General features: G+C 38.7%; 1 protein-coding gene and 1 non-coding gene across 3 annotated transcripts in view; one reads left to right on the forward strand and one right to left on the reverse strand.

Moving 5' to 3' along the window:
- Nucleotides 1-17,077, reverse strand: part of YES1 (YES proto-oncogene 1, Src family tyrosine kinase) — a 64,464-nt gene extending 47,387 nt beyond the window's left edge. Inside the window, exon 1 of one of the 2 annotated variants that reach the window (XM_032309926.1) lies at nucleotides 16,974-17,077. The gene's annotated coding sequence lies outside the window, so the exon portion shown is untranslated. The other variant, XM_032309925.1, reaches the window with a different exon arrangement.
- Nucleotides 4,104-4,207, forward strand: LOC116572537. The gene has a single exon (XR_004278395.1). It is a non-coding gene; the product is annotated as a U6 spliceosomal RNA (small nuclear RNA).
- Nucleotides 17,078-25,431: the final 8,354 nt, after the last annotated feature.

The following is a 25,431-nucleotide window of genomic DNA, read 5'->3' on the forward strand; positions in this document are numbered from 1 at the left end:
AGAGCTAAAGATCAAATGAACTCTGGTATCATGACTTAATGGCAAACCCTAGAAAACAGTCTTATTAAATTTGTAATAACATTTTGGTCTGTTCTGAAAATACTAACCAATGCAATTAGACAAGAGAACCAAATAAGATGCATAAATATTAGAAATGAGTTATGGGGTGCCTGGGTGTCTCAGTGGGTTAAAGCCTCTGCCTTCGGCTCAGGTCATTATCTCAGAGTCCTGGGATCGAGTCCCGCATCAGGCTCTCTACTCAGTGGAAAGCCTGCTTCCTCCTTTCTCTCTCTCTGCCTGCCTCTCTGTCAAATAAATTTTAAAAAATCTTTAAAAAAAAAAATGAGTTAGGGTTAGAATCATTATTTATGCATAATGATTATTTATACAGAAAACCTACGAGAAATGAAAAACCATCAGAAACAAGAGATGTGCTGGCAAGGATACGGAGAAAGGGGAACCCTCCTACACTGTTGGTGGGAATGCAAGCTGGTGCAACCACTCTGGAAAACAGCATGGAGGTTCCTCAAAATGTTGAAAATAGAACTGCCCTATGACCCAGCAATTGCACTACTGGGTATTTACCCTAAAGATACAAACGTAGTGATCCAAAGGGGCACGTGCACCCGAATGTTTATAGCAGCAATGTCCACAATAGCCAAACTATGGAAAGAACCTAGATGTCCATCAACAGATGAATGGATCAAGAAGATGTGGTATATATACACAATGGAATACTATGCAGCCATCAAAAGAAATGAAATCTTGCCATTTGCAACAACATGGATGGAACTAGAGCGTATCATGCTTAGCGAAATAAGTCAAGCGGAGAAAGACAACTATCATATGATCTCCCTGATATGAGGAAGTGGTGATGCGACATGGGGGCTTAAGTGGGTAGGAGAAGAATAAATGAAACAAGATGGGATTAGGAGGGAGACAAACCATAAGTGACCCTTAATCTCACAAAACAAACTGAGGGTTGCTGGGGGGAGGAGGGTTGGGAGAAGGGGGGTGGGGTTATGGACACTGGGGAGGGTATGTGCTTTGGTGAGTGCTGTGAAGTGTGTAAACCTGGTGATTCACAGACCTGTACCCCTGAGGATAAAAATATATGTTTATAAAAAATTAAAAATTAAAAAAAAAGAAACAAGAGATGTGTATAGAGCAATTACAAAATATATACAGAAATAGGTTTCTTTTGTATACAAAAAATAGTCAATTATAAAAATATACTTTAAAAAGAAACCATTCAAAACCACACATACCTGCTAAAAGGAATCAATGCTCTTTTGATAAGTGGCTAGAGCAAGGTAGCCTGGTACATTTCATACCCCCCCCAAAAAAAGAAAGAAAGAAAGTAGTACTCAGAAAATGATGGGAATATATCAAAAGTACACAGGAGGGTGCCTGGGTGGCTTAGTTGGTTAAGCAACTGCCTTCAGCTCAGGTTATGATCCTGGAGTCCTGGGATCAAGTCCCGTATCGGGCTCCCAGCTCTACGGGGAGTCTGCTTCTCCCTCTGACCTTCTCCCCTCTCATGCTCTCACTGTTTCTCTCAAATAAATAAATAAAATCTAAAAAAAAAAAAAAAGTACACAGGAGCCATCTTGAAGATCTTGCTGGCCAACAACAGAACAAATTTGAGCATCAAAATGAATAAGGACAGGGCACCTGAGTGGCTCAGTTGGTTAAGGGTCTGATTTTGGCTCAGGTCATCACCTCAGGGTGTGGGATGAAGCCCTACATCGAGGACCCCTGATCAGAAGAGTGTCTGCTTCTCCCTCTCCCCTGACTCATGCACGCTCTCTCTCAAATAAACAAGCTATTTAAAAATAATAATAATAAAGATATTAATGGATTATAACCTGTTGGCTAAAAAAAGGTCTATGAATCATTCTGATAATAAATGAGGACTATGGAAAGGTTTTCTCTTACAGAATCTCAACTCAAAAATGTAGAAGGAATTATAGAATTAGAAAAGTATCATTTTGCGGGCGCCTGGGTGGCTCAGTGGGTTAAGCCGCTGCCTTCGGCTCAGGTCATGATCTCAGGGTCCTGGGATCGAGTCGCGCATCGGGCTCTCTGCTCAGCGGGGAGCCTGCTTCCCCCTCTCTCTCCCTCTGCCTACTTGTGATCTCTCTCTGTCAAATAAATAAATAAAATCTTAAAAAAAAGAAAAGTATCATTTTGCAACCAACGGTGCAATAATCAATTCAGCCAATCACTGATAAATGAGCTAAAAGTACTTCCTCACCTACTACTTATTAAAAGAGAAAAATACCAACTTCACAGTGAAGAAGTCTGACAGGTTTCACCTTACCTGAGTTAATACTGCCAAATGCAACAGACTAACAAGAAGTGCCTTTTCGTGGCCTATACTAGGAATGACATGATACCTCTTATATAGCATTGCTGCCCTAAATTCATAATCTGAATCCAATCACAAGAAACACCTAACAAATCCTAGGGAACACTGTACAAAACATGTAGCCTGACTTTTCAAAAACCAGCATCTGATAGAGCTGAACAACTGTTCAAACTGAAGGAAACTAAAAAGATGGGATAACTAAATGCAATGGATTAGATCCTGGGTTATTGTTATAAGGAATTATGAGGACAACTGGGAAAATATTGGTTATGGACTGCTGCATTAATTCTTCGGGCTGCTGTTAAAAAAAAAAAAAAAGGCTTAGAACAGAAATTTATGTTCTCAGACTAGAATTTCAAATTCAAAGGTGTTAGCAGGGCCACCTTCCCTTTGAAACTCTGGAAAGAATCGTTTCTTGCCTGCTCTTAGTTTCTGATTGTTGCTGGCAATCCTTGAGGCTCCTTGGCTTGGGCTGGATCACTCCAATCTCTGCCTTTGTTGTCACATGGCATTTTCCTCTTCTTAGAAGGACACTGGTCACATTGGATTAGGGCCCACCAGAATCTAGTTTGAATTCATCTTAACTTGATTGTATCTACAACTAACCTATTTCTAAATAAGGTCACAGTCACAGGTACTACGGGTTAGGATTAAAACGATCTTTTGGGAAAACACATTTCAACCTACAACTATATATTGGATAACTCTATAACAGAGTTGTTAAGATTTCTAAATTTAATAATCGTACTGTGGTTGTATAAGAAAATGTTTCTTTTTTTTTTAAGATTTTATTTATTTGACAGAGAGAGAAAGATCACAAGTAGGCAGGGAGACAAGGGGAAGCAGGCTCCCTGCTGAGCAGAGAGCCCAACGTAGGGCTCGATCCCAGGACCCTGAGATCATGACCCGAGCCGAAGGTAGAGGCTTTAACCCACTGAGCCTCCCAGGCACCCCGAAAATCTTTCTTTTTTTAAGGAAATACAGGCTGAAGTACTTAAGGGTATTAAGACGGGATATTTGCAAAGAATCTTCAAATGGTTGGGGGTGGAGGTGAAAGAGTGGGAATACCCATACACATATAAATAATGCAGGAATAATAAAATCAAATGTAGTAAAATGTTAACAATTGGTAAATCTGGGTAAGGGAGATCCAGAAGTTCTTTGAACTGTTCTTGCAACTCTTCTGTAACTTTGAAATTATTTCTAAGTAACAAGGTTTTTTCAAACCACACATGAAATAATACCTACAAATAAATTTGAGGAAAAATGTTTAGAATCTGTATTACAAAAATAAAATCATGTGATATAAAGAAGCTCAATAAATGGAAACCTGTAACTTTTTAGATGCTAAGAGCCATTATTAAAAGATGTCCATTCTTCCTAAATAAACCTTAATAAAAACATTATCTAAACCAAAATCATAACAAACCTCTTACGGATAAGTAAATAAATGCATAATAATAGCTGGGAAATTTTTGAAAAAGAAAAATGAGATTTGTCCTACTAGTAATCACAGCCTCATAGTTCAGAGAATGGGCTCTGAAGTTAGCAAGTTGGTTGCAGTCCTAGCTCATACATGAATAAATGTAACTTCTTGGGGTGCCTGGGTGGCTCAGTTGGTTAAGTGATTGCCTCTTGATCTCAGCTCAGTCTTGAGCTCAGGGTCATGAGTTCAAGCCCCACACTGGGCTTCATGCTTTTGTGGAACCTACTTAAAAAGAATACTGACTCAGTGCTCACTCTGGCAGCATATATACTAAAACTGTAATATAACAAAGATTAGCACAGCCTGTGGACAAGGATGAAACACAAATTTGTGCAGCATTCCATATTTTTTTAAAAGAAAATCCTTTCATGAAATAAAATGGCTAAATTTCAGAATATTTAAGCCAAATTTTCTAAAGAAAAATACTTAATTCACAGAGTTTTGTTAGAAATGAATTAGTTGAAGTATTTTAAAGTATTTTTCACCATGACTGGCACATAAGCAGTACTCAACATTAACTGCTCTTCTTGCTATTGTTATCATGGTCCTAATCATTAGGCTATGTGGTACTGGCACAGGAATAAAGAATATCTGGAAAAGAACGAAAGCCCAAAAACAGGCCTGAGAGTAAAGAAACCTCATTTAAAATATCATTTTATCAAATTGTTTTTTTTTTAAACGTCTACCTGTCTCCGTTGATTTCTCTATTACCGAGGCCCTGGGAATATGAGAAATGTCTTTCAGAACATTCAAACAGAATTCTTCTGGACCTAGAAGCTTGAAATCAACTGAAGCTAGATGCCCTCTTAACTATCTATTTTCTACTTTCTTACTCTCTTTTCTATCTTTTCTAACTTAAAGAACATGTTATAGAAGCCAGGAGATGAAAAGAAGACATGGTAGGCATTTCCCACTATCTATTATGTCACCTTCCCTAAAGTTGTATATCTGTGGCTTCCTTCTTACTTCCAGCTTCGAATTTATCTCTAAGAATCATCCACATTGTCATTAGTTTTTTTCTTCCAGGGATCCCATTCTAAAAACCCTATTCATCTTCTGACAATATACTAAGAGATTCTTGACCCTCTCTTCTACCTGGCCTTTATTATGAGTTCTTCCTTCTGACTTAAGTTCTATTAATTAAAAAATTAAAATTAAAAATAAAAACAAGAACTAAGCCCCAGAAGGAGTGCCTTAACGGGTGAGAAGTAATGAGGTGAGGAGGAGGGAGTAGGGTAAGGTTTGTACTCCATCATGATTCCCACTTGCTACTATCCCCACCAGTTCTTTGATATGGCTAATTACTATCTTTTCTCAATCACTAAAAGGACTACATAAATGCAGAGATAATCCACAATTCTTCCCTGACCGCCTCCCATATCAGAGTGCTTTCTAAGCTCTTCATACAATAAGTCTGGGGCATTTTTAGACTTTTCATTCCTTTAGGCGGTATACTGCCCATCAGAATCTGAAATCACAGACCCTTACTGGTTTTCAAATATGTTTCCTAAAGTCTAGAGCATACATCTTCTTAAAGTCCAAAATTACTTTTCCTGTTACTTTTAATATAAACCCAGGAAAACATGGTCTCTGTCTCCAAAAGTTCTTTCTCTACTTTGCATATCAATTTTTTCTACTGACCCTAATTAAGTTCAAAACAGCAAATACCTTTACAGCTTCCTTTACCACCTAAGTATGAAGTAATATTTTTCCAGATGCTCTGCTTCTAAAAAGCAAACTTCCAGAAGGTGCTGGGATGTTTGACTTTTTCCGTCATAATTAGTTTGCCTCTGTACTAATACGTTGTCTTAAATCAAGAAAATACCATCTTGGGGCACCTAGCTGGCTGGTTCAGTCACTAGAGCATGCAACTCTTGATCTCGGGGCCATGAGGGCATTCAGCATAGGGTTTACTTTAAAAAAAAAAAAGATATCATCTTTGTCCACAATTTTCAAATACTCTAACTATGTTTCTATAATCAAACAGCGTATTTCTAAATAGATCTTTTTTTTTTTTTTTTAAGATGTCTAACATTTTTAACGTAGGTTACTTTCTCTCACCTTCTGCAGCAAAGACACTTTACACCAAAGATTCATTCTCCCGTTCTAAGGTTGTCACTGTAAGGTAGCCTTACCACAGACTATTTTTCTTAATCTACCTACAACCAGATATATGCATATAATTCATTTATATCAACATAATGTAAGGGGAACTGGTGTGTGCCAGAGTTTTTAAGAAGCACAGCTGCTAGAGATATAAAGAATAACATATAAAGAAAAGAAATTCCCTATTGCACATACTTTTTTTTTACTGGTCTTTAACACAAGTCACTGCAAAGTGAAACCTCAGTTTCTTCATCAGGCTCAAGTACAAAGTTTATTTGAATTCACCCTGAGCACTGATGCCACTAGTTTAGCCCTAGGCCTGATACTCCAAGGAGCCTGGATTGAAAAGCATCTGTGGTTACAGCATAAGCTTCTAATGAGGAGCTAGTTATTTGTTGACATTTCTTTCTCCCATGCCCAGGAGAAGCAAATACTGCCAGCGGACTGTTACACTGTCATTGACTTTACAGCATTTATTAAGTGTCACATTGTGCTACTGCTCCAGATACTTGAGTTAACTTCTGTAACCAAAACAAAGATTGCCCCCAACCTTCATGGAGCTTACATTCTAGCAGCAGCCACTCTCATCATTTAGACTTGGCATAACAGTTTAAAACCTATCTGCCAACACTTATGTAGACTTAATAAACATGGGCAATGATGGAACTGCTGGAGTGATGTATGAAGGAATTACATTCTATGTGGCATAATAATGCTACAAAATCAACCCAGCATTCCCATTAGAAAACAATGCTCCAGCTTATTAAACAGGACAAAGGGTACATTCTTAGATACAACTGAAGAAATAAAAAGAAGCCAAAGAAGAAAAGGCTTCTAAGGTGGCTAAGAAAATCTTTGTCAACAGAATTTGACAGTGGTAAATGAGCAGCAAACAAAATTTCCGTTTGGAGCTTTAGATGAGACTTTTCATCCAGAGAGTAAGGAATGCATGTAACAGTAGACTCATAGGAAGAAGGCAGGATGGAAAAAACCTACTGTTTTCCTCCAGAAGGAAGGAAAGCTTTGAATGGCTGATGAGTCAAGCCAATTCCTACATCATTCCAAGGTGTAGGAAACTGTCATCTTATTGACAAGGCAAAAAGTATGCTCTCTTTCTGCAGCATATCCAAAATGTGATGTAGGACCATTCAGACAATGGCAGACCTTCCAACTATTTCTATCAATTCATCGAGGGCAAAATGATTTAATTAGTGGAAATAAAGGCAATGTTGCAAAACAGAAGTTTGAGCCAGCTTTTCACTCAGAAGGTTCGTATTTGAGCATAAACTCAATTCAGGGGAGGAGGAATGACAGGGAAAGAGCGAGAAGGTGACTATATACACATAGACTCCAAATACACTTTACAAACCCAAACTTACAAATGGACACCACTTGCTACAGTTTAGTTAGTGTAATACCCATCTTTTGTCTGCTTTGTTCCTCTGTTGAATTAAATTTAGATTAAAAAAAGGAGAAACTTGATTGGGAAAACATTCAAACATTGTATCCTTGTAAATCTGGGCTGAACATCTTGTTATTAAAAGATAAAGAATGCTCTGGAATTAGTGTATCAATTTTCCATTACAAAGCCAAACCTACAAAAGGAAAGCATTTGCTAGAGTTTAGTGGAATAACCCATCTTTTAAAGTTCATATATCTGACCTTGATTCCCATTATGAAATATGTACTGCAAAGCTACTTCAATTAAAAAACAAAGTGTAAGTCGTTGGGAATTCTCAGCCCCCAATAAAAATGTACAGTTTAGGGATGCCTGGGTGGCTCAGTTGGTTGGGCCGCTGCCTTTGGCTCAGGTCATGATCCCAGGGTCCTGGGATTGAGTTCTGCATCGGGCTCTTTGCTTGGCAGGGAGCCTGCTTCTCTCACTGCCTTTGCCTGCCTCTCTGCCTGCTTGTATGTACTCTCTCTCTCTCTGGCAAATAAATAAAATCTTAAAAAAAAAATGTACAGTTTAAGGGAGAAGGAAAAGAAAAGAAACCCTCCCTTCCATCACTGCTCTTTATACCTAAGGAAGTTATCTTCTAGGGAACAGGCTTCCTGTCAGAGATAAATTCAGTTCTTCTGGTCATCACTAGACATATGACCTTAGAAAATTACATATACTTTCTGATATTCAGTTTCTTCACATGTAATATCATCATCCACATTTTTTTATTTTGAAAAGATATTTCAAATATTTAAATGCAATAATGCATATGAACTACACATGTAGCAAGCACACCACCTGCCATAAAATGGGTTTTCTTCCTTCATGCGCAATGCCTATGACAGTAAATGCGTGGGAAACAGGAAAAAAAAAAAAGGCACCAAGGAGGAAATTATAAACTTCCACATTACCTTCATTCCTCATTTTCCTAAGCCCTTTTCTACTTTACTCATTTTTCATTCTCATTTCCAATCTTTTGAAGCTTTCCCATTCCTTATACTGTCCTATAGGGATAAAGTAGGAAGTAGGGTTAAGTGTCTGGAACAAGCAGGTGGAGAAGCTAGGGACCCTCCTGTACCTAAATTCAGCTTAACAGCAAGGTGTCACCGGGAGGGTCCTGGCATCCTAATATGAAACTCATAACACAGTGATTTTTAAATGGTGAAGAGTTGGGAAGGTGAGGAGATAGAGTAACTGGCAAGGGAATGAGGTCATTCCCTGTATAATCAGAGCATTTAGCTGATCAAATATTTCGTGTGTTCTAAGAGCTCAGATTAAAAAAAAAAAAACAATTTGAAAATCAATCAGAACACATTTACCAATGAAACACTACTATAACTTTGTTAAATTTTTATAAACTAACAATCTGCCTAGAAATCTAACCAAAGAGACTAACCTTCCAAAAAAGACTTCTTTTAGGAAAAGATTTTGATTTTCAAAGACCCAACTGACAAACTTTGGGAACACAAACTACCTATAATTTTCGTGGCTTTTTCATTTTCTTCTTTTTTACAAAATCTTGTTTGCAAACCTTAAAAAGCTAACCATTTTCTAATGTCTACGCTTATTTCATTCTAACTAGTAACTAAACGTGTTAAAGAAAAAAAATCTGGAATAATTACTCTGTGTTTTTATCAATTAAAAAAAATTAAATGTCTTAATGTTAGTGGTTATTTTCCTGATATAATGTGGCAAAGCTATCATCCAAATAGTCATGAATATCTGTTAACTGACATCACATCTATTTGCTTCAATGAATAAAGCCCTTATATTTTTAATTTTACTGCTAAATAAATCTGACATGTTTTTAAAGGCCTTCTTTTCTTTTCTTTCTTTTTTTTTTTTTAAAGATTTTATTTATTTATTTGACAGAGAAAGATCACAAGTAGGCAGAGAGAGAGAGAGAGAGAGAGAGAGAGAGGGAAGCAGGCTCCCCGCTGAGTGGAGAGCCTGATGCGGGACTCGATCCCAGGACCCTGAGATCATGACCTGAGCCGAAGGCAGCGGCTTAACCCACTGAGCCACCCAGGTGCCCCTAAAGGCCTTATTTTCAAAAGTGTTTCTTACAGTAAAACTTCTAGGTAAGTGTTATGGAATGTGCATATGTATCACATGTATCTGTAACAAACTGTCTAGAAAATCAAATCAAGCCTTCCTGCCTAGAGAACTGAATCAGTTTGCTTGAGGCTACAAGTATCTAATGCAAAGGGACTCATTAAAGTTTCAGAGGTATCACACACTAATACGAAAAAAAACCAGAGAAGTGTTGTACTAGATTATCACACTAAAAAGATCTACCAATCTACAAAGTTTACAACAGTCTCCTAATCCTAGCCAGTGCCACCCAACTGTGAATTCCTAAAAGGCAGCAGTCACGCTGCAAACATTTTTATAACATCAAAACTAGCACAGTATTTGTTACACAACAGGTTTAATAAATAACCACTTAATGAAATAAGTGGATACTATGTTTGCTGGAGAAAAGCCCAGTGCCAAGTCTATGGGTCAGTTTTTTACTACAACCTTTACTTACCTGTTACTTATTTTATTTCAAATTCTAGATTCTGAAAAGTTTCCTTAAAATATTATCAATATAAAAACTTCAACTGTAACAGAACCACACATTTATATAAGGCTGAAAGGATATCAACTATGTCCTGTTTCAAATGGTGAAACTGAGGCATAGGGCATTTACTGAACTGACCAACGCTACATAGCTCTTCACTGTCCAAAGTGGCATTAAAATCCAGATGGCCGGGTGCCTGGGTGGCTCAGTGGGTTAAGCCGCTGCCTTCAGCTCAGGTCATGATCTCAGGGTCCTGGGATCGAGTCCCACATCGGTGTCTCTGCTCAGCAGGGAGCCTGCTTCCTCCTCTCTCTCTGCCTGCCTCTCTGCCTACTTGTGATCTCTCTCTGTCAAATAAATAAATAAAAAATAATTTAAAAAAAAAAAAATCCAGATGGCCTTCTACCTTTTAGTCCTTTCCTTATTACACCATGTTACCTTCTCTGCTCCTTTTCAAATGCCTGACAGCTATTATTCTAAAAGTGCTCTTATCTGTAAAATGCTAATTCCAAGAGAACGAATGTAAGAAATAAACTTGCTAAAGAACAATTATAAGTATTAAATTATGCAGCAAAAGTCACCAACTTTCTCTACTCCACTCCCATTTCTGTGTAATACTAACAAACTGCAAGTTACGTTTAAAAACTAGAGAAGTAACTAACCTCCACAATTAGTTTAAGAAAATCTACAGTTTACATACTGCTAGGAACATAGGCTGAAACCAGACAATCTTTAACTTTCAGTGGTCAGTCCATTCCTCCCAGTACTTCCTGTCTTCACCCACAATCCCAGTAAGCGCAGACATAGCCTATAAAATCACATTCTTTTACACAAATTACATCAAGAAAATCAGGACTTTCTTTTTGTCCTTGGAAGATATGAATGTAAGCCATGATTGTCGCTAGTAACATGATAGGATGACAAATGTATTTTAGAAAACTCCAGGTTTTCTTTTTTTTTCTTTTCCTGTGGATAGCTTGGGCTTTCTATATTCATTAAAACAGTAAAAAATACTTCTTTAAAATAAATCACATTAAAGACTAGTTTAATTTCTCTACAAAGAGTTTCCAGTTTATTAGAAATACCAAAATGACCTTTCAATTCACATTCGCAAGTGTTTACAAACTGTTTTATAAAATCATTTTCTAAAGCAAAACTTTGAGGTTAAAAATCTAAAGAATTTAACATCAGCTTATGAAAAATCACTAAGTTTTACAGATTTTTTTTTTAAGATTGATTTGTTTATTTGACAGAGAGAGACAGAGAGGGAATACAAGCAAGGAGAGTGTGAGAGAGAAAAGCAGGCTTTCTACTGAGCAGGGAGCCTGACGGGGACTCAATCCCAGGACGCTGGGATCATGACCTGAGCTGAAGGCAGACACTTAACCGCTGAGCCACCCAGGCACCCTGAAAAAGCACTAAATTTTATAGAATTTTAGTAGACATAGAACTTTAAAACATATGTAGCACGAGTATGTATATTATAGTCATAAAATACACAACCACATCTTTGTATATAATTCAAAATTTATTAAGCATTTAATCTATGAGAGACTGTTCTTAAAGATTCATACAAAACAGTTCCTTGCCACATGTATTACTGTAATGGAAAGAAATAATTATGATTTAAGGAAAATGTGCTTTCTTACCAGAGGAGTTTTGTGGGAGCACAAAGATGGGAGCCAATATACCAGTGTTTTGCGAAGTATGTACCACAACTACAATGTGTACTCGTTAACATTCAGGAGTACAGTCTTCCATACCTCCTCCTTCCTTCCGGTTATACAAGCTGGAGCGCTGATTCTCCCAATGCTCCCCATTACCCATCCCAAATTGGCCAACCCCAAACAAAGTTTCAAAGCCAGAATTAGCAAAAGGAATTGTCTCTGTAGATTTTTCTGACAGTCATAGTAAAAGACAGGATGAGATACTGCTGCTCTTTGCTTAGCAAGTTTATAAAATGAGAAACATTTCAGAAGCCCCAAATTTGCCTGTGGCATCCTCCGGTCTGGGGCTTCTTGCCATATATAGCTGATAATGTGTCTGTGTTTGTTGATGTCCATCTTCTCATACCCCAGAACAACAGAAGAGAATCTAGGGTTCCTACCTGCAAAATTCAGGCAGACATGGGATATACCATATGCAAGTAGCTCTAGAAATTATCCATCTTGAGGGTCCTCCACTTCCTGGGAAAAAGCAGTATGTCCAAAGAACCTGCATATAAGCTCTCCTGCCACTGCACAAACAGTAATAGGAGCAGCACTTCTAAGTGACCCAGCTTACAGCAGCATGGAGTATATGGTATAAACTTCAGGGAGCCTGCAGTCACATATATACACTCAAGCAGGAAAAACTGAAGGGCACTGCTATCCTGAGCACTGAGGCTTGTAACTCAGTCCATCAGTATTATCCTGTACTTTGAAATTACACGATTCTCTCTCTTTCCTGGAGTGAGCTTCAAGATTTTAAAGAGTAACATCAGGTAAACTCAATCCAGACCAGGATATGTTGCCATCAAGTCTGCTAGTTCCAAGACAACAGTAGTGCTGCTGCAGCCAACAATTCCTTGGCAGAGAGATATGTTATAATGATATTGGCAGCAGCACTGGCTCTTCTCTTTCACCCTCTGCTGTTACTATAGCTCCTTTTGCTAAATCTGCCTCTGAGTTTAGACAGGAGCTGGATGGTTCATAATCACCCAGCAGCTGCAGCTGAGCAATACTCAGCCTAATTGTGGCACTGGAGCAGCTGAGAGGAAGAAAAGCAATAATACATACCCTACCATAGCCACACACAAACTGCTGTACACTCTACCAATAAGATACCAAGATACTTTAATAGGAACAGATTATTACCTTTAAGGAAAAGCAGTTGTACTTCTCTGAAAGAACTCTGGATTTGTGTTACAGACATGATTAAAATGTGAACTGAAGGTGACCTAAGCCATGTAGAGCACTGAACAATGGAAGATCTTAACTAAAACTTCCTGTAAATATTCACGTAACAAAGCCAGTGCCACAAACATCACCTTTATAACATGACTGAAAGTTCCTGTGATATAAGAATCTGGCACAGATGTGATCTCTTCTTTAACTCTATATTGCAACAATGCAAAGCAACAAAATCAACAATTCAAACAGCAAGCCATTACATAAAGCAAGTAGCATAATACAATGATTCTCAGCATTTTTGAAACTCCAACACCATACTGTCATTTGCTTTCTTGAAACAAAACATACTCTTGTGTTAGGTGCCATATGGCACATCTTCATAAAGCTTAAGTAAATGAAAACTTCTTATGCTGAGAATTTCATGACATCCTTAAGAATATGAAAACTAAGGCCAAAATTACTGATCCAAGGAATTACTGTTACAGAACACAGAGACTGGGGGCACCTGGGTAGCTCAGTCAATTAAGCATCTGCCTTTGGCTCGAGTCATGATCTCAGGGTCCTAGCATCCAAGCCCTGAAACTCCCTGCTCAGTGGGAAGTCTGCTTATCCCTCTCCCTCTGCCCTCCTGTGTGTGTGTGTGTGTGTGTGTGTGTGTGTGTGTGTGTACACACACATACACTCCTTCACAAATAAAATCTTCAAAAAAGATAAACAAAATGGTTAAGACTTATTACCTTGATGTGACAGTTTTGTCATTTACATAATTTTATGAAAAATAAACTGCATTTTATATTTGATGACAGAATAGCATCCATTAGTTTAATAAACATTTTGACTATCTACTATTTACCATTTACAATATATAAGCTAAGAGGATTTAAAGGTAGTAAAATCTGGTGTTCTCCCTCAAAATATTAACGTAATTAACATGTTACTTAAATGTCAAATTCGTGACAAACACTAGCTAGAATATGACAACGATGATTTAATAAGTCTAATCCTGTTGGCAAAGGACAGCCCAGGCAGTGTTCTTAAAGGTAGTCACTAAATGTTAAGTTCTTTATCCAAGCACCTTATATAATATATTACACACAGGCTTCTTAAAAAACAAACAAAACAAAACAAAATATTTTATGTGAGTCATGATCTCAGGGTCACTGTAAGCCTACCTTATATATTACATACAGGCTTCTTAAGAAGAAAACAAAACATTTTATGTGAACTAAAACAGATACAGAAAAGCACACAGAACATATGTGTGGCCTGGTGAATATACTAAGGAACACCCTTGCAACCACCACCAGGTTAAAACTCCTGTCACCCCTGCAGAAGCTGGGTCCCAGTCAAAACTTTCTCCCATCTCCCAAATCTTTACTTTTATAGAAATCACTTCCTTGCTGTTTTTTTAAAAATACAGTTTTATTTCCCAAGTTTGCATTCCCAGACACCAGAGCTTAGTATTGCTTTTATATTTTTTGATATTAGGCACTTCTTTTAATTGAAGTATAAATGACATACAATACCCTGCCTGTTTCTATCATATATCATAGGGACTTGATATTTTTATACATCATGAAACACATCCCCCCATAATACTAGTTACCATTTATCACCATACAAAGGTATTACAATATTATTAACCATATTCCCTATGTTTTACCTTACATTCCCACGACTTTTTTAATAACTGGGCTTGTATCTTTTTTAAATATAATCCTAATAGGAACTAATAAATGAGATCTATATTAAACACTAGATTGAGAGTTACACATGTTAAGAAAAATTACTCATGTTAACAAATTATTCACTGCCTTAAAAGATGGAAATTTGGACTTTGGACTAATAAATCTTATACCATGTGCTGGTAACACTGGCTTATTGCTATTAGCTTAGAACATTTATTCTTTTAACATCATATATCAGGAAGGAGATTTATTTGCATGCACACAGATTTTTCAGCTTGAGATTTTCCTAAATTAAAAAAAAAAAAAAACTTAAGCCATGTATTAATATTATACTTCAGCCATTAGACAAATTCCACCTATCCTAGGAAGACTGGTCAAAGCCGTAATTTCACTTTCGGTTGAATAGAAAGGAGTCAATTTTGTGGTTTATGAAGTCAGCAAAAACATACTGCAAAATTAAAAGCTATTATAACATTATGGTGGTTACACCAGAGTATATATATATTCTAAGAGCCTTTTTATCTTTTATTCTGGAAACATGGATATGAACTATCTTGTATTTAGATTCAGATCAAAGGCAATTGTTTCATTTTGTTTTTTCAAATTTAGGACCCTATGAATTGTCAACCAGCTTTCAAAATCTCCACTGAGATTTAGGTATGTCCCCAAATTTAAAATAATTAAACTTCCTTTTCTGAAATGTCAACTATGACAGGAGTCTCACATATTAGTAAAACATTATGTATGGCTTAGTGAGATACAGCTTTCTTACAGAATATATGAGAATCATGTTTGATGCACACGAGATCCTCTTTCTCCTAAAGACACTCCTTCATAACCTGCCCATTCCAAATGTTTTCTGTCCACTGTATGCCACTGCCCTCATTATTAGATTTACCAGGTACTATGCCTTAAATGCATAGTTACATGTACTCATTTAGTAATATTTTCCTTAGTGCGTAACTTAACTTTAGAGATTTAACAAGATGGTTTAAATATACTCGGAATTATGGAGATACTTTTGGCACTGTAAGCCTACAGTTACATGGACACAAATGTACTACAATCAAATGCATATGTGTAATCATGTATGTGAAAACACACCATGAAACACATATACGTAATGGCATGAACATAAAGCTGCGGTTCCATTAGATGTCTCACTTCTTTAATAATTTATAAATTGTTAGAACGTGTATTATTCCATGCCTGTTTCAATAATTACGCAGAAAACAATTCAACCAAATGAGAACTATGTTGTGTCCCACTCGCTACAAAACAAAAATTAAAGCGATCCCTGCATTGGATTTATTTTCCACTCACCAAACAAAAATTAAAGCAATCCCTACATCGGAGTTGGTTTTCGAAGAGCTCCTTAAAACGACGCTGTCCCATGCCCAATAAAGCAAATACTGGAAGCAATTATCAAGAAGAAAAACACACTTTAAAACAAAATTTTCTGTAATACGTGGACAGAGAACAGAACCAAATGGGGGGCTGAGTGGCATAATACTGTAAAAGTGGATGCTGAATGGCATACTTCCCAACCCCCAACCCAAAACAAAGGAAAACTTTAACATGTTGCGGTTTTCAATCAAACCAAGTAAAGCGAGAGGCTCACCCACTCGCCCCCCCACACACACCCACGTCCGCTCTCCCAGCACAGTTGCCACCCGGCGTCAGTTAACACGGAGACCCTCAAGCTCCGGGACAGAAAAGGGCCGCGGGTCTCGGCCCTCAGTCCCGCCGACCGAGCCAAAATTAACCTCGCCCCCAGGCACCGATGGGAGCTAGCGTACCGCTCCAAGGACTTGAAGTCCGACTGGGGCGGGACCGGGAAGGACTGGACGGGGCGGAGACGAGGCAGGGGGCAAGCAGGTAGCGCCGGGAAGGAGACACGCCCGCCAGGCGAGCCGGGACGGGGGAGGGGAGAAGTTTCTCCCCAACTTCCCGACTCGGAGCCTGCGGGGGCGGGGAGCGCCGGCGCCTTTCCGCGCGGGCGGGCGCCGGGGCCTAGCACTGCCCGGACCGGGGTCGGCCGCCTCCGTCCGCGGGGCCCTGCCGGGTACTTACCTGCCCTCCAGCCGCGCTCTCATGAGTCGCCGCTACCGCGGCTCGGGCTGGCGAGGAGGGGGCGGCGGGCGGAGGCGAGGCCCGCGGGGCCCTCTCCCTCCTCCACCTCCTCGTCCCGAGCGCCCGGCTGCAGCGACGACGGCACAGCCGCCCCGCACTCGTTACTTCAGGAGGAGGGAATTCCCGGGCTCCCCCACCCCTCGGCCTCACTCTCCACCTCCACTGCGCGCGGCGCCCGCCCTCACTCCCGGCTCCGCCCCTCCTCGGCGGGGGCGGGGCGGGGGCGAGGGCGGGGCGGGGGCGAGGGCGGGGGCTGCGGCTACCTGCGCGCGGGGCCGGCCTGCTCACCGGAACTCGCGCCGCGCCCGCCCGGGCTCGAGCGCCCCCCGCCTTCCGGCGCCGGCGCGCTCCGCGAGCTGCGGGCGGTCCCCTCTCTGTCCCCGTCGGCTACTGGTCCGAATCACTTATCCGGACCCAACATGGCGGCAGGGTCCGGGGCGGATTCCCGAGGCGGCGCAGGCTGAGGGGGCGTGAGGAGGTGGCGCTTCTGGCACGCGGAGAGCGGACCCACAGCGCCCCCTCCCCTTCCGCGGACCTTGAGGCCGCGGACTTGCCTGCCCCTGGAGATGGAGTGAGGGGCGCAGCTTCCGTCCCCTCTGCCTTTCTCCATTCCCTTTGCCCTGTTCTCTAGTGCCGAGGGCTTTGGGGCTTTGTTTGTTTTTGTGGAGGAGGACAGGGTTGAGTTATTTTGGTTGACTGTTTGCTTTTTAGTACTATGCTTCCGCACCCTTTGTCGCTGATAGTAAAATCTCAGCCCAGCCGCTTGAGCCAGGGGGGCGTTCCTAACGCTCCCATCACCTGCCTGATCGCCGTCTAAAAACGCTCGCGTCTGGCCTCCTTCCGAGCCGGTGATCCTGTCCCAACCCCTGGAGCTTCCTGTTGACTGTTGGTTCAACTAGCCTTGCGGAGGGAGAGAACCGAAGCTGAGTTCCCTTGGCGACTCTCCCAGTAATGGTGGCCTTGGCTTCTCTGGAGACAATGTATTCTTGTAGGGTCCCGGCAAGTTCCCAGGGAGGGACAGGTATTAATAATCCTGTTTGACAGCTGTGGAAACTGAGGCTGCGACCCTGAAAGTGCAGCAGCCACAACTAGAATTCTGCTAATCCCAATCCAAGCACCTTTCCTGCCTACCCAGTAGCCAGTTCCTGAAGAAGGGAGAGGAATCCAGAAGAACAGGGATGAAGATGAGGATTCGTCAGTGTCGGAACAGGCTGAATATTGAGGCTCTTCTGCTAAAATCACTTCTGCCCTATCAGACTTGTAGATTAACTTCCTCTCTGTATTTCCTCCTTGGTGGGGTTATCAGAACTATTAATGTGGGTCCGTCGGTTTCCTTTGTGGTTTTCAGTGAAATTCAGAATCGTCTCTGACAAATAAGAAATAGTACAATCATGTCAGTAGGCTGGCATTCTAGGAACTTAGGAAAATGCATATAAGGGTTTGAATAATTTTTTTTTCAGCTCATTAAATGAACCAGAAGTAGGTATAGCCATTCACCTTAACAAAAAGGTACAATATGGGATGGGGCTTTAATTTGACTTAGCTACTAAAATTTCATTTGCCCTTAGCCGTACAGGGGATTAAACATTTTCACGCAGATTTATGTTCAGCTTTTTTTTTTTTTTAAACTGGAAAATAAAGCTTTAGCTGTTACTTTCCTAAACTGGATAAAATAGAGATATTTTTGTTGTTCTAAACCCGCAGCCTCAAAAAATGAATTCTAAACTCCTAGTATAGGGGTAGTTGGCTGGTTAGATGGGTTAAGTCTCTGCCTTTGGCTCAGGTCATGGTCTCAGGGTCCTTGGATGGAGCCCCACATCCGGCTCTCTGCTCAACAGGGAGCCTACTTCTCCCTCTCTCTCTGCCTGCCTCTCTGTCAAATAAATAAATATCTTTTTAAAAAATAAAATAAAATCCTAGTTTACCCCAGTTTAAGGAATGAGGTGGCTTTGAAAATGTTCTATATGGAGTTTTAAAGGTGGGAAGTGGTGTTGAAATCTACATGTTCTGTTAACTTACTGAGTTTTCTACTATTTACCCTCATTTTGATTCTTTTTGTTACCTCATTCCCTGTTTTGTCTTTTGGAATATTCATCTACAGTGTCAAGTTTTACTCTGTAAATAACCTGGAGACTTCAATTTTAGACTCAATGGCTCACTTATTTCCAAGGATATTTAAAACAACAACAAACCAAAACCAACAACAAAACACCAACCAAAAGCCAACACTAACACCATCAAAAGCAAAAAAAGTGAGATAGAGAATCTCTAAAGTCTTGCTGAGTTTGATATAATACAAATTGCTTTTATTTTTTATTTTTTTAAAGATTTTATTTATTTATTTGACAGGCAGAGATCACAAGTAGGCAGAGAAGCAGGCAGAGAGAGAGGAGGAAGCAGGCTGCCTGCTGAGCAGAGAGCCCTATGCAGGGCTCAATCCCAGGACCCTGGGATCATGACCCGAGCCTGAAGCCAAAGGCAGAGGCTTTAACCCACTGAGCCACCCAGATGCCTCACAAATTGCTTTTAAATGAATGATCTGTGGGCGCTGGGCTGCCTCAGTGGGTTAAGCCTTTGCCTTTGGCTCAGGTCATGATCTCAGGGTCCTGGGATGGAGCCTCACATCTGGCTTTCTGGCCGGCGGGGAGCCTGCTTTCCCCTCTCTCCCTGCCTCTCTGCCTACTTGTGATCTCTCGCTCTCTCTCTGTGTGTCAAATAAAATCTTAATAAATAAATAAGTAAATAAATAAAAGATCTGTTCCTTCAGAAAGACAAATGAAACGCAACCCTGTATCCCTCCCACACAGCACAGAGCTCTGGTATGTATGTGTTAAGTAATGGTAAGTCTTGGAATCCCTGGGAGAGTCTGCTGGGTGAGCAAGCTAGGGGAATGCGTGAAACAAAACTAATGAAATATAATAAGTCCCCACAGAAGTGAAATGTATCATTTATTCAAGTTTATTAATGCTTGCTGAATGCTTTGACTGAAAGTTTAAAAGATTCAGAGTTTAGCTAGGGCACATTTGATCTCACCCTAGAACATGTGATTTTGCCAGGAAATGTCTGTGTTTCGGATAAAACTACCTGCTGCTGCTGCTTCCATCACTGAGGCTTTGGTGATGATTTTCTTTTCCTGATAACTAGAAAGTCCTACACGGGATGCATGCACTGGTCTCTGCTCTCTAATTATCATCCCATTACAACCATCCTCAAAATGCCTTCCACTAGACTTGTTCTAACTACTCAAAGACTGGATCTCCTTATGTCCACTCTATGTCTGAAGTTACCTATAGCACATTAACCTTGCCTCCTCTACCTGGCCAAAACTGCTCCCAGGCCCAATTAGGAAGAATATGAAGACCCCTCTAAACAAAGAGCTAGAAAATCAGGCAAATGGGAAGTATTCATCCTTGAATGTTAGGCTAATTTTGCCAAGCTTAGGGAGAGGTGCAATAACCCATCAATTTTTGAATGCTCCTGATTCCTTCATTGCCTCAAGGAATGGTGCTAGTGTATTATATTTTACTTCCCCTCAACTGGGCAAGGCCTAAGGGAACCAATTCATTGGATGTGTAAGGATACATCCTACAATGAATAAACGCAATAAATCCCAGTCTTAGATAAGCTTCAGCAAATCCAGCCCATGTTTTTGCTCTGTTTTATTGTTCTCTCCAGCTTCTAAACTTGGTTACCTGGTCTAAAATAGAATTGCACAGTGTGCCCCATGTGCCTCCCCAGTTCTAGGACTACTTTTTGGAAGTCTGGTCTTTGGGTTGAAATCTACTTTGGGTTCATCTCTTAGTTCATTTCCCTAACTCATGTTCTTTCTAGTTCTCCCACAATTTGGTCCCAGGATTATTATATCTAGCAAAATCCCTAGTTTCTGCTCTAGCTTCTCCTGGTACCCACTCTGCCTATTCCTAGGTAGCCTTACGTGTAACTTTAAATTTTCACACTCTCAACTTAGTTCTGTGTCAGCAATTTCTAAGCTTTGATCTGACTACCACTATTCCCAGGCTTCGGCTTGGAATTTTGAATTTTGAAGGAGTGACGTAAAGGTGACTCAGTGATTATTCATGGTGACTGTGGTATTGAGAATCCAGTGGCAGAAGACTGAAGTCTAGGGGTAAGGGAGCCCAGTCGCTGTAGGCAAGAGTGCAGTGCTGAAGGTGCCTACATCCTAAGCAGACAATCCCTATGGCAGAACCTGAACTCTGTGCTGCTTCCTTGGCTCCTGCCTGAGTGTCCTCAACCAGTCATTCTGTTCCTTCTCTGAACTTCCAAAAGAAAATTCTCTTTCTGCTTAAATTAAATATGGACCTCTGTTCTTTGCAAATAAAAAGCACTACTTAGTCTCTGCTACTTGTTTGTACTACTGACAGGAAACTCAAATGCTGTAAGGAAAGCATCTCCTGTCTCATGCACATAGAGGGGGAGGGCCTGGGATGGGGGAACTGGTTTTCAGAGAAGATGACGTAGCTGTACAGTGTAAAACAGGCATAATGTATTGTAGGACCCCAAAGCTAACTCTAATTGCCTTGAGCCATATGGAACATCCCAAACCTAGAACACAGCTGGCAGATCCTACCTGCCCAGGGCAGTCATTGACATTAGATCACAACATAGTACAAACCTTTTCTCCCAGAGCACGAACTCCCATCCTCAAAATCCTCAACACAATTCAGGCAGCTAACACCTGAAATTGGTGTTAGATGTTGAAACTCATTTGCTATCTCTGCCCTATAGGCTTGTAATTTCCTCCTAAGATCTATATTTGTAATTCCTATAGCCATTACCAAGCATTTGGCCCTTACTTTTCTGGTACATTAAGCTGGTGTGTGGTCATAATATGTCAGTGTCTCTGACATTGAGTTTAAGCACGACTAAAATTGCTACCAGATTGCTACTTCCTGGAAATCTTTACAAATGGGTTACGAAAAGTAGAACATAACTTTGCTTGAAGGCAAGAAGTTAAAGTTTGAATGTTTACCTACATCAAAGGTTTGGAAAAGAAACTATAAATCAGGTATGCTCTTATCTCTTAAGTTAACTGACATCAGATTATGAAACATACATACAGGGTTAGTAATAGGGAACCTATGGTTAGATATTTTACAAGCTAACACTGTGGTTGGCTTTTTAAAAAAATATGTTGAAAATAAATCTATGCTTTTTGAAAACCTTTAATATCCTTTTTAAACTAAGTCTTCTTTCTGCATATTTGGTGGTATAGATAATTATTTTTCACATTTGTGAATAGTAAATTAAATCTGAGCAAATTAAAATCTGACCAGATTTATAATGTTATGTAAACCATAATGTATTCAATCCTTTAGTAAAGTGTATTTACACTCCTTTTGATTTGTATATAAATAGGGCTTTTGAGTACTTAAAATAGCTACTTAATTTTTCTTCTTTCTAAGGGAATAACATAGGCAACAAATAAGATCTATGCTTTGGTGAAATGTTTTAGGTCATGTGAATGAATCAGTGAGACTGGCAATACAGACACCAGGACTGATAACAAGGACAACAATGGCTATCTTTTATTAAGCCCTCACTGTATGTATGACAAGTGCTTTACCTACATCATTCACTAAATCCTCATAATCACCCTGGAGGTTGATAGTATTATTCCCGATTACAGATTGGATTCCTCCAGCTTGGAGAGGTTAAGCAGCACACTGCTAATAAGAGGAAAGTTTCCAAACCTATTCCACTAAAAGTCTTTGTGATTACAAAAAAGAAAATTATTTTCAAATGTTTTTTCAATGACCGTGAAAACAGCATTTATTTCTCCAAATTCTGGAATACTTAAAATTGGTAAATTGTTTGTATAAATTGGAGTCTATAAATAAGAAATGTGGAATTCTATAGATTTGTAGGAAATCATTTTATCATCTTGTATCTCTAAGAAAAGTTTGGGGGCCAACTGAAAAAGATGTATGAGACTCACCTAAAAAGAATGAGTTCAATTCAGAAAAACAACATGTGTTAAGTATAACTTTCTGGAGATTAGCATTTGGCATCTGTTGTCAATCTTCCAATGACACCTCCCCCAAACCATGGTCTTTGGACAAAGAACCAAATGTCTGAGAAATGACTACATGTACAACATAATCACTTTGCCAATACAAAACATCTAGGCTATGTCAATGTTAAGGTTTACATTTTAATCGGCCACGGCTTGGTAATTGTAGTTAAGCCTTCCCTAGTAAAGATAACTCAATGATTAGAGTCAGTAAACAATTAATAACCCAACACTAGGAAAGGTTGTTTAATATTTTAAAATCAACTTATTCATTCATTCATAAAGCATCTATACAGTATTTCTTGATGAATTCTGTATATTTTAGTTTATATTGTATTTAAAAGGTCTTAGGACTTGGAGAACTTGAAATTAATGGTAGGATATTTCCTTTGTGTTGAAATTCAAGGGATATAAATATTAATAGATTTTCAAAACTTTTAGTGTTTTTTTTTGAGAAAAGGGAATTAATATCCTACCAAATTTGACATAAAATACATAGTTTTCTTTTGAAAGTTTTCATTAGAGACTAAAGATCAGTTTTTATAGTTTATACCTAATTTGATTAATTTTTAAATTTTGTTTAAAAGAACTAGCTGCTATATTTTTAAAATTATTTTTTGGCTTTATTGTCATTATCATTATTTTCATTTCTTTCTAGTGCACTAATCTACAACCATTTCAAATTTTTTGAACCCTGAGTTCTTTTTTTTTTTTTTTTGAGCCCTCAGTTCTGAATCATTAATTTGCATGGGTGTATGTCCTTATGAATACTTGAAACTGTATTTACTAAAGAATCATCAACCCTGCACTGAAGAACCAAAAAATATACAATGACTCACACTTTAGAGAATACTATTTAAATAATCCAAATGTGACAGAGATTTTTCTTTTAGAGATCTGGTAATTTTGGCATAAAATAGAAAATAGGCACTCATGTTCATTTTATGTGAAATTCCAACAAGTTAAAATAGAAGCAAAGCCAGAGACCAAGGGATGGATATTTTAAAAACCAGAGTGAATATTTTGGTTAATATCGCCATGAGGCACTTTTAAAATTTATTTGAACTCCTGTTCAAGAAAATATGTAGGTTCTCCTTAGACAGCTAAAGAGCCTATTGTCTGGTTGTGAGTTTTATTTGAAAACCTTGAAATAGAAAAAAAATTCTCCTTTTGTGAAAAGCTCTAAGTCTCACATATTCTCTAGAAGTCGCTAGTCTCATTTCCTTTGAGATGATGAGCTATACATCCAAAAAACAAAACATTTCCTGAGTCTGTTTAGAATACATAGGATCTGTTCCCAAGTGTTTGTCGTGTACCGTTAAGGATATGGTAGATATTTTTTAAAAAAGGATATAGAAATTTATATAAAATCTTAAGATAGTTAATGGCACAGACTCATGTAAAGTCCAAGCATGTATTTGATAATTTTGGTCATTTAGACATATTAACCCTTATTAAATTTACTTACCTTAAGATAATTAATTTGTAAATTCATATAAAGCTTTGACAGTGGAAAGATCTTTGGTCTGGGAGTGAATACTAATTTTGGTTCCACTGCTAGTGGGTATGGGGTTTCTTTTGGGGTTATGAAAATATTCTGGAATTGGATAGAGGTAACAATTAGACAACTATGTGACTATACCAAAAACCAATGAATTATACATTTTAAAGGGTGAATTTTATGATACGTAAATTATATTTCAAAAGAAATTCTGGTCCCAGAATTTTATGCCTTTATATACTTATGTAATCTTCATCCTCAGCTTTACTGAGATATAATTGACATATAACACATATAAGTTTAAGGTATAGAACATGATGATCTGATACACATATCTATTACGAAATGATTACCACAATAAGGCCAATTAGCATATTCATCACCATTTATACTACATAGAATTGATCAAAAGTATAAAGTACATAAATATAAGGAAATAAAACACTACTAATGTAATTTCCAAGAATAGGACACTGGGACATCTGATTGTCCGTCTGAAGAAAGAAAAATTTGCCTAGAGAATTTGTAGACATTTATTGGCCATTCATATTTCTAATTTTACGAATTGTCCTTTACCAACTTTGCAGTTACATGTGACGGTTCTTTCTTTATGGATTTGTAAATATTCTTTGTATTTTGAATGTTTGAATTCCTTATTTTTCATAAACAATGGCAACATTTCCCCCATGTTTTCATGTACCATTTAAATGTATTTGCAGATTTTCTTTTCAGTACAAAAAAAATTGTGAAAAATATTTTAATCTTTTTATTGATCTCTTTGGTTTCTTTTAAATTGACAGTCTTAAAATTTCCTTTCTAATCCTAAATTTATTTATATATTTTTCTAGTATTTTTGTGATTTCTTTTTACATTAAAATATTCAGTGCATTTGAATATGTTTGCTATTGACACAGAATAGGAAGTAGTGACATAATTTTCCCCTTTTTCCAAATAGACGGCCAGTTGTCCCTGTATCCTATTCTTTCCAGTGGAAATTACACTTATTTATTTTTCTTGCCTAATTGCTCTGACTAGGACTTCCAGTATTATGTTGAATAGGAGTTGTGAGAATGGGCACTTTGTCTCATTCCTGAATTTAGAGAAAAAGCTTTCTGCTCTTCATCATTGAGTGTGATGTTAGCTGTGGGCTTGTCACATAGAGCCTTTATGTTCCTTCTATTCTTGATTTGTTCAAAGCTTTTATCATGAAATGG

Source organism: Mustela erminea, chromosome 13 (assembly GCF_009829155.1).
Source record: "Mustela erminea isolate mMusErm1 chromosome 13, mMusErm1.Pri, whole genome shotgun sequence".
Taxonomy (NCBI): Eukaryota; Metazoa; Chordata; class Mammalia; order Carnivora; family Mustelidae; genus Mustela; species Mustela erminea.